Raw genomic sequence first — 10436 nt, 5'->3', positions numbered from 1 at the left:
TGGTGTCATCTGCAAACTTCATCAGGCTACACTTGATGCCGTTATCCAGCTCACTTATAAAGATATTGAATAACATTGGGCCCAATATTGATCCCTGGGGGACTCCACTTGTGACAGGTTGCCACTTGGAAAAAGAGCTATTTACCACCACCCTTTGGGTGCGGCCTGTCAGCCAGTTCCCCATCCACTGCACAGACCACTCGTCTAGGCCGTAACACATCAATTTCTCCAGGAGGAGACCGTGGGGGGCTGTATCAAAGGCCTTGGAGAAGTCTAGGTAGACAATGTCCACTGCCCGCCCCATGTCATCCAGGCAAGTCACTTTGTCATAGAAGGCCACCAGGTTTGTCAAGCACGATCTGCCCTTAGTGAAGCCGTGTTGGCTTTTCCCAATCACGTGCTTCATTTGACTTGTGATGGCCCCCAGGAGGATTCGTTCCATAACTTTCCCAGGGACTGAAGTAAGGCTGATGGGCCTATAGTTACCCAGGTCCTCCCTCGAGCCTTTCTTGTAGATAAGGGTAACATTTGCCTTCCTCCAGTCCTCTGGGACATCCCCCGTTCTCCATGACTTCTCGAAGATTACGGAGAGTGGCCTTGCGATGATGTCAGCCAGCTCGCTCAACACCCTCGGGTGGATGGCGTCAGGGCCCATCGATTTGTAGGGGTCAAGCTCCTGTAGTAATTCATGTACTAACTCTTCCTTCACTGATGGTGGGTCGGTGTTTGGATCAATCGGCAATTTTGTTCCCAAAGCCTGGGACGCAACAGTGTTGGTAAAGATAGAGGTGAAGAAAAGTGTTGAGAACCTCTGCCTTTTCTGCATCGTTGGTGACTGACTCTCCTTTTCCGTTTAACAGTGGCCCTATGTTTTCCTTCTGTTTCTGCTTATGGTTGACATGTCTGAAGAAACCTTTCTTGTTATTGTTGATGTCTACAGCCAGTTTCAATTCTAACTGGGCTTTTGCTTTCCTAACTGCATCTCTGCACTCTCTGGCAATGCCCTTGTAGTTCTCAGTGGCTAGTCCTCCACTTCTCCATTTCTGGTGTGCTTCCCTTTTGGATTTGAGTAGACCCAGGAGGTCATGGTTGAGCCAAGGGGGCCTCTTTCTCCGCTTACTTCCCTTTCCTTTGTAGGGGATAAATTGGCTTTGTGCTTCCAATAGAGAGTTCTTGAAGAACTCCCAGCACTCACTAGCTCCTTTGTCTTCCATGGAGCGAGCTGAAGTTTGCTCTTCTAAACTCCAGGCCCCTTGTCTTAGAGCTGACCTTCAGCACGCTCAGCAGGATCCCGAACTCCATAATATTGTGGTCACGGCAGCCAAGGCTATCACTAACCGAGATACTACAAAGTAGGTTTCCTTGGTTTGTGCATAGCAAGTCCATCAGTGCCTCATTCCTGGTTGGCCCATCTAGCATTTGTATCAGGAAACAGTTCTCTACGCATTCCGGGAACTTGGTGGATGACATGCGAGCTGCTGTATTGTTCTTCCAGCAGATGTCTGGGTAGTTGAAGTCACCCATAAGGACCAGGTTCTGTTGGACAGAAGCTTGCTTTAGTGCCCCAAGTATCTCTTCATCAGCACTGTCATTGTTGTTAGGAGGTCGGTAGCAGATGCCCACTGTGAGGTCCTGCTTGGAGACGAACCCTTAGACTTTAACCCAGAGGCATTCGATAGAGCAGTCGCAATCACCATAGTTGACTTTGATACATTTGAGGTTTTCCTTAATGTAGAGTGCAACTCCTCCACCTCTTCTACCCTGCCTGTCCTTACGAAAGAGCCTATAACCGTTCATCGCAATCCCCCAGTCCTTTGAGTTGTCCCACCATGTTTCAGTTACTCCTATGATGTCATAACCTTCTGAGCGGGCATGGAGCTCCAGTTCCTCCTGTTTGTTTCCTAGACTGTTTCCTAGGGAAAATTCAGGTGCTGAATCTTAAAATCTCATTAAACTTGTACTTTTTATTTTTCCATTCACCTGGTCTCATTTCCTTTTCAAGGCCTCCCACAGTCTCAGGGTATATAAATCACTATGACTCATCCAAATAATACCGAAACAGACCAACCAGAGGTTAATGTGCCTTCCTCTTCTGGTACCTTAATTTTTGTAAAGTTATCTCACAAACTTGTCACTGTCTTAGGGCTGGGTATATGCATCATCTTTTTCTAAGATGTACATGTTGAAGTTGCAACAGGTTTGTATTGCTACTTGTGACTTGTTCTATTCGCTTTAGGATGTGGTGTAGACACAAATCAATGCACTGGTTTGTCTTGGGATCAGTCTTACCTGTGACATCTAGCAGTGCTTGCGTGTATGTTAATGTGTACACAAATGCTGGATCTTCCCCATTGCCTATGATGTATACGACGCACAAACTACTCAAGGCGTTTTACAATGTACGGTGATCACAACTTGTTGCCTGAGGGTAGGATGTCTTAGAGTGAACTGGTTTTAATGGTTTTTTTTTTCCCAAATATATTTAATAAGATCCAAAGCCTTGGGTGGGGGTGGGGGGGGAACAAAACACAAAACAAAAAATCAGGACTTGCTGATGCCTGGATTAGGTACAAAAGCCAGGTTCTGATGTTTGTTAACAACTCTTGCAATTCCACCCATTTAACAGAGCCTTTCTCGGCTTGCTTTTTCTGTTGCGAGCTGTGTCAGAAACAGCACTGGATCCCGAACTATCACAGAAGCTGTCAAGTGAAGTAGTAACAGCTCTCTTCAAATGCTACAGTGCACGTTTTTAATTGTAAGGTAAAACTGTTCAAAATTATTAATGCAGCTTGCAAATGGGACAGTGGGAAATTGCAGATAGTACTGAAAACCAGCCTGTCTGTACATGGGGCTCAGTGTTCAGAGTTACCTTGTAAATTGTTTCTCTTCTCTGAGAAGTTGTTTTTTTTTTTTTTTTCTTAAATACAAAGACATTACATGTTTGGCTTTGTTTTCTGAATTGGCAAAGGATATCTTAAACTCCAACTGACATCTGGAATTTAGGCTGAGTTTGTCTCTTATGCAGATAGCAGAGGATGGTGTGATTGATACAAGCTGTCCCTTCCGAGCTGTAAGGTTAATTTGACCATAAGAGCATGGAAACAGAAACACTTCTTCCCTTGCTGTGGCCTTCAATGGGCATGCATATCCACAATTAACTGAAGTAGTATTGCATTCTGTTGATCCATGAGGCTACCTTTGTTTTTAGAATCAGTACGATGAGTCATCAGTGTATTGACACTAATACATAGTCAAGGAGCTCTAACGTATGTATATTTTCTGTGCTAACTGTATTTGTTCTCTGTATCCCAGTGCAGACTTAATCTGGAGTTTTCTTTTTAGTTCTTGCTAACTTTTGAGTTTCTTCAAATTCAGTAAAGTCCTGTTTTTATCACACTCACTTTTCAGAGTAGAACAGATTGGTTTAACTTTGTTTTGTAATCTTTAGCACCTTCCTCTTTTCCCCTTTCTTCCTAGTTCACCTTTAATAATCAGTTCAAAGCTGCTTGCCTAGTCCAAAAAATATTGAGTCATAATAAAACCTGTAGCCCACTGTAGAAAGAGCACTCTGTGCTTTTACCATAAACTTCAGTGGCTGGCTGCTGCCTTGGAAGTGGGGACTCCATTCCTGCACAGTCTACAGAAGCTGAGAATCTCTTGCATCTGTATTGTACAGTGGATGTCAGCAGATCAGGAAGTGGAGGAGCCCTGTGTCTGCACCCAGTGTGTTTGTTAAACTGATCAGTGGTGGTTTAGTCAACCAGAGAACTGGCATCTTTGGCTGCTACTCGATGTTATAACTAAAGATTACATTGAGGGCAAAACCAGGAGGGTGCATCAGTGACTTTCTGCTGACTTGATCCCATTTAAAGGCTTTCTCCACAGACTTTTTTCTTTTGCGTATTTGGTGGATTGTGGAAAAAAAACTGTGCTATAGTAGGTCTATGAGCTAAACCCTAACTCTGTGCTCAAAAGGCAAAAGTTGTTATAATGAGCTTTGGCCAGCAGTAATGCCAAAGGCTGGCTATGCTCAGAGATGAGCTGGTAATGGAGTGTTTGAGCAATGGAAGTCTTGAGGGTTTGCTCCATCATGCCTTATGCTTATGTGACTGCAGATTAGTTGCTCTCAGAGCTTGTGAAACTGCTGGTCATCCCTCTTCAAATTAGATGTGAAGATGGCATGGGGAAGAACCAGTTTCCTCAGCGGTCACTCACTCTCCCCCTCATCACTCAAGGTTACCAATGCACTTTGTTTTTGTGATTGACTATGACTAGTGTGCTTTACAGCTGCCACCAGCCACCTCCATGTGCTTCCTGCTGACATGATGGAGTGAAAGGGCCTTGTCTGCAGCTCCTTCCACCTGGTTGGTTGTTGAATCAGCATGAGCTGTACATGCAGGGGTATAACAGGCCAGCTGGGATTTACAGCTGCAGTTGTCTGCTCTGGGCTTCTCTCACAGTGCAGGTGTGATTGTGGGACTATTCCGAAAAGGTCTGGATAAGTAACTTCTGATGGACTCTCTCACTCTCGTTCAAAACGCTGTCTCTCCATTCTCAGCCTCTTGTCCCAGCTTCGCTCCCATCTTGCCACCCTCTACCTCTCAGGACTTGAGCAAGTTCCCTGTCCTCTCACGGCTTACTAGTTTGGGGATCAGTTCTGCAAAGCCCGGGGGCACCTGTTTAAGCCCTACTGCAGTTTACTTGCCTAGGCAGTAGCTTGCTGAATTGGGGCATTGCTTACAGTCTCCCTATTCATTTGACTCAGCCCTGGATATCTCTGGACTTCTATCCCCTTTTCAGTCTGAAAGGCTTTGCTCCAAACTCCTTCCTGCTTCATAAAGGAGTTGATTCCTGTACTGCTGGCTACCTCAATTTGGTGGCTTTTATTTTTCTTGTTTATTCTGGGGTTCACTGCATATGTATGAAATCCTACTGACTTTCTCAACTCTCCTGATTGTGGTACAGGGGCCCATCCTGTGAGGCATCAGAATTATTTGTCTACTTCCAAAGTACACAGAAACAAGGATTTCTTACATGAATTTTAGGGAGGAAAAGCAGCTGTGCACACACCAAGTGGAAAGGTATCTCTGGGTAGAATAGGTGAGGGAGCAGTTTAAGAATTTTAAATAGAAGAACAGTAACTGAGCTTTTGGGTTTCTTTTTTAAAAATTGCTTTAACAGGAGCTTTGTCTGTGTTCTAATTCACAGAAAGTTGCAATGTAAACTGGGGTTTTCTGTTCATCAATGCAAAATGTACCTCTCAACTACAGTGCAAGAGTCGGTCTCTGTCTCTCTCTGTTTTCAATGGAAGAAGTTTAACTGATGACTGATTTAATTTGTTTCTTGCCCTTAAGTGTAATCATCCACACAACAGTCCTTGCTGGTCTTTCCCAAGCACCATACAGCACTATATACCTATTTAAAAGCAAAATGGGGATTGCATTGAGCAGTAGAACCTGCTGAACTTCCTTGGTTTGAAACAGACACTGGAGAGAAGAGTCCAGGTTCTATGTGTTAAATACAACTTTAAACCAATGCAGCTACTCTCTCCGATCAGTACCACTTCCTACTTTTCCCTCCATTTAGATGGAAATTTAAAAGTAAACCCAGCAATATGTGATCCAGTTGACATGCTTGCAGGCGGAACATGGGGTTCTTGAAGTTTGAGGACTGAGATTTCTCTTGTGGAAGAATTTGGTGTGGGTGCAAGAGTTTGGAACTTGGATTACAGCTCCTCTGCCAGCTTACTAAATGCAGTCGAGTACTCTGGACTTTTCTGAAGATGACTGTGGTAGAAGAGCTGTGAAGGTGCGGTCTGGAACTGATCATTTTAGGTAATCTGTGCGTTGCTTGACTACATGGACAATGTAACAGTGATTTTTACAGATTGCTTTCCATGTGTCGGTCACAAATAACTCTTAATTTGCTGTTTGGAGGAAAACTGTTAATAGATACATTTCCAGATCAAATTAAGAGCCTAATTTTCCATCTTGCATTAACCAGGTTACTGTGTTCACATGTCAGAAAGATGTTGCTCTTTGAAAAAGTACGTTAGTGTATGTGGCAATGACCCATGCACTTCTAAAATACCTAGATCTGTACATTCTCACCTGAGTATCGTTAACCATGCTGCAGTCTGACAAATGGATCTTTTACTACTGCTCTGTTATATAGATAATTGTAATTAACTGCAGGTTTTTTTCCACTACTTAAAGTTGTGTGATCTGAAAATTGGTGAACAAAAAGTATTTGTGCTTCTTACTATGGTTATCTCTAAATAAAATGTATTTGTATAGTGTGTTGGCTTGGCTGATCGTTTCCTTTATTTGCTAATCATCCCACTGCAAGTAAATCCAGGGCAGTTTGAGAGCAAGTGGGCTTGGGTTCCTCCCTGTAACAGTCCAGCCTCTGTGGTGGTGACATGACTGATTCAAAGGAGATAGTTAAATGTGTTGTTTTTCCTTCACCAGTGAGTGGATTGATATCCCAAGGGTAGGTTCTCAGCTTATTCCTGTTTTTCATAGCTTAAACATCAGTCCTGTTCTCTGTACAGCTGCAGTAACACTCCTTGCTTCCATAGGAAATGTATCTAATGGCAGAGATAGGACTGTTAACACTCTTCAAAATATCTCCTTCCTGTTCTCGTCTTCTGGTACCTCATTTGTTCTGAGGCAAGAGTTTCCTTTCAACCACTTTATTTTTCTAAGAAGGAAGTACTTTTTAGAAGCATTGGGCAGCACAGATACCTATAGGTAGACAGTTAGGTATAGGACTGTTTCAGGAAGACCTTATGTACCACCATATTTTCATTGTACAGGAGAGTGAGGCCTCTGTCCAGCTGTCCTATTTCCCTGCCTCTTCTTCCCTGCCTAGAATGGGGAAGGTTATTTTTTGGAGAGGAGAAATGTCCTTAAGAGATTGAAGCTTTATGTTGGGGGTTAAAATCTTCACACTTGGCCTCACCCTGAGGTGCTAGTTTCCATGGTCATGTCTCCAACTGCATCATCTCTGCTCCCTGTAGTAGGCGTTACTGATGCTTGTGGATGCCAGAAGAGGAGAATCTAAAAGGCACATGACTACTATACGGCCATCCTACTGAGCCTTATACCAAAACTGTTTGAGAGCTGAGAGATGGAAAAAAAAAAACCAACCACAAATCCCTGGCCCTGGAGACATGCAAGAGATGATGGGTTAGATGTGTGGTGGGGTGAGGCTAGAAGGCATTGGTAGCAGTACAGCCTGTGGCTCCCGTCACAGCCATGGATTTGGATGAGCTTGTGCTGACCACTCAGTGTGGAAGCTGGAGCTGAACTGCTCATGAGCTCGTGAGCTGTGCATTCCTAGATGGTCATGCTTGCACAGAAGGGGTCCCCTGCTAGGCTAATGCTTTTGTAGCTACCCCTATGACTCATACGAAAGTGAGAGGAGCGTGAAGGGACAGTTTAAGCTATAGAAAAGGCTCCGGCAATGAGGGTTACTAACTCCCCAGCTGTATCGGATGCTCCATCAAGTACAGCATTCAGATGGTGTGGGACCTGTCAGCTGACTTGCAGGACCAAAAAAGGATTGGGGATGGCTGAGGACCTCAGGAAGTACTGAGACAGCCAGTACTCATTGAGCTCCTAGATGTGTGTCCAGTTTAAATCTCAGCAATGAAGAGTCCAAATCCTCCCTCAGCAGCTAATTCTAGCATTCACCTATCTTGTCCCATCATGTCTTGCAGGTCCCCTTGCTTTCCCATTCACTGTGCAGATGAAGCCGTTTGTTCCCTTCTGTGGGGCAGCTCATCTCATTTTGTTGAAAGGGATTTTTTAACCCTTTCATGGCCATGGTCTTCACTCCTTATACTGAACAGCCCAGGTTCCCTCAGCGCTTTCTCACTGGCTGTGCTTGGCGCGTGTGTTTGGCCATCGTAATTGCTGGCTGTGGAACCAAGATGAGATCCATTGCGCTCCTTGGCCTGGAGCCTGCAGCAGGTCTGTGCTGCTGAACAAACTTTTACTGTACACTGCAAAGATGGTGGCAGTGCACATTATTCCTTTCAACACTATCTACTGCCTGCCTCCAGCTCCCACCTAGCTGCTGCAGATTTGCTTGGCTGTCATTACAGGCCTTCTTGGGTGTATTTTCCTTCTGATCTTTGTAACTTGTAATATCAACTCTTGCCAGCTGGTGGCACAGCCATTGAAGAGCAAGGAAGCCGAACCAAGACAGCACTGTGGGAATAGTACCATATAGGTTGTCGTGGTTCAGCCTCAGTCGGCAACTAAACACCACGCGGCCGCTTGCTTACTGCCCCCACCCCTGTGGGATGGGGGAGAGAAGGGGGAGAGACTCGGAAGAGCAAAAGCACAAAAAAAAAACTTGTGGGTTGAGATAATAACAATTTAATAATTACAATAAAACAATAATTATAATAATAACAATAATGATAATATAAAAGGGAAAAAGGGAAAAAACCACAAACACAAACAATACGACCGTTCACCACCTGCTGACTGACGCTGCCCGTCCCCGAGGTGCGATTGCCGCTTCCCTCCCCCGGCCAGCTCCTCCCAGTTAACATACCGGGCAAGATGTTACATGATATGGAATATTCCTTTGGCCAGTTTGAATCTGCTCTCTTAGCTGTGCCCCCTCCCCTCCCAGCTTCTTGTGCACCTGGCAGAGCATGGGAAGCTGGAAAAGTCCTTCACTAGTACAAGCACTACCCAGCAACAGCCAAAACATCTGTGTGTTATCGACATTGTATTCATACTAAGCCCAAAGCACAGCACTATGCCAGCTGCACTGAAGAAAATTAACGCTATCCCAGATAAAATCATGACAGTATCCACCCCTTATTCCATATCATTTACATCATGCTCAGGTCCCATACTATCCAATAAAATTTCAATAACACCTACCCACCTTCTAATCCTTTAACAGAATATAGAGATTTCATTTATCATTCCCCTAGCCTATGAACCACCCCTGTAAAACGGCCGTGAACTGTCCATTCAGTTCATTTAGTCCATGACTTTGGGTTCCATCTATTGCAGAATCACAGGTTGGAAGGGACCGCAGGGATCATCTAGTCCAACCTTTCTGGGAAGAGCACAGTCTAGACAAGATGGCCCAGCACCCTGTCCAGGCAACCCTTGAAGGTGTCCAACGTGGCCGAGTCAACCACTTCCCTGGGGAGATTATTCCAATGGTTGACTGTCCTCGCTGTGAAAAATTTCCCTCTGGTGTCCAATCGGAATCTCCCCAAGAGCAACTTGTGTCCATTCCCCCTTGTCCTCTCCATGTGGCTCCGTGTAAAAAGGGGGTCTCCATCTTCTTTGTAGCAACCCCTTAAGTACTGGTACACGGTGATGAGCTCCCCTCTGAGCCTCCTTTTCTCAAGGCTGAACAAACCCAGTTCTCCCAGCCTATCCTCATATGGCAGGCTTTCCAGTCCTTTGACCATCTTGGTGGCCCTTCTCTGGACCCCTTCCAGCCTGTCCACATCCTTTTTGTATAGCAGGGACCAGAACTGTACGATTCTTTCAGAGGGGCGCTGTGCGTGGCGTTGGATTGTTGCATCCTGAAGTCCATCCTCGGTCCATCACCGCTGCACATTGCCTGGTTCAATGAAAGTTCATTTTTTATTACTTTGGGAGCTTTCCACCATGATACCATATAGCAACCGTAGTAGTGATGACATACAACATTATATAGCAATTAACAGCATACCATTCAGTTCATTGGCTGTTTTCACCCAAAATCAAATCCCCTTGAGGCACACACCGGACTCCTCCATCCTCCCGCATCACCCACCAAGTACACCCAGGTCCTCGAGCAAAAGCAATCCCACGAATGGGTTTGCCTTTGCCTGAGGCAGGAAGAACCCAGACTGTTTTCCCCAACATATTTTTTTACGTGCACTACAGGGACTCTGTCCCCTTCCACAGTATGTAGGATTTCTGATTGGGCAGGGCCAGCTCGATTAGCAGATCCCCTCATATGACTAACCAGGTGGCTTTTGCTAAATGTGCATCCCAGTGTTTAAATGTTCCACCCCCCCATTGCTCTCAGTGTAGTTTTTAACAGTCCATTGTACCGTTCAATTTTCCCAGAGGCTGGTGCGTGATAGGGGATGTGATACACCCACTCAATGCCGTGCTCTTTGGCCCAAGTGTCTATGAGGCTATTTCGGAAATGAGTCCCGTTGTCTGACTCAATTCTCTCTGGGGTGCCATGTCACCACAGGACTTGTTTTTCGAGACCCAGGATAGCGTTCTGGGCAGTGGCATGGGGCATGGGATAAGTTTCAAGCCAGCCGGTGGTTGTTTCTACCATTGTAAGTATATGGCGCTTGCCTTGGCAGGTTTGTGGGAGTGTGATATAGTCAATCTGCCAAGCCTGCCCATATTTATATTTCAGCCATCGTCCCCCATACCACAGAGGCTTTA

At 45.2% G+C, this 10436-nt stretch overlaps 1 protein-coding gene across 1 annotated transcript in view; it reads right to left on the bottom strand.

Moving 5' to 3' along the window:
- The window catches only part of LOC142049628 (ubiquilin-1-like), a 131361-nt gene that overhangs the window by 42576 nt on the left and 78349 nt on the right, over positions 1–10436 (bottom strand). The window lies entirely within an intron of this gene.

The sequence above is a fragment of the Phalacrocorax aristotelis genome, chromosome W, assembly GCF_949628215.1.
Source record: "Phalacrocorax aristotelis chromosome W, bGulAri2.1, whole genome shotgun sequence".
In the NCBI taxonomy this organism is placed as follows: Eukaryota; Metazoa; Chordata; class Aves; order Suliformes; family Phalacrocoracidae; genus Phalacrocorax; species Phalacrocorax aristotelis.
The sequence above is the reverse complement of the archived record's forward strand: the minus strand, read 5'-3'. Positions and strand labels throughout refer to the sequence as shown.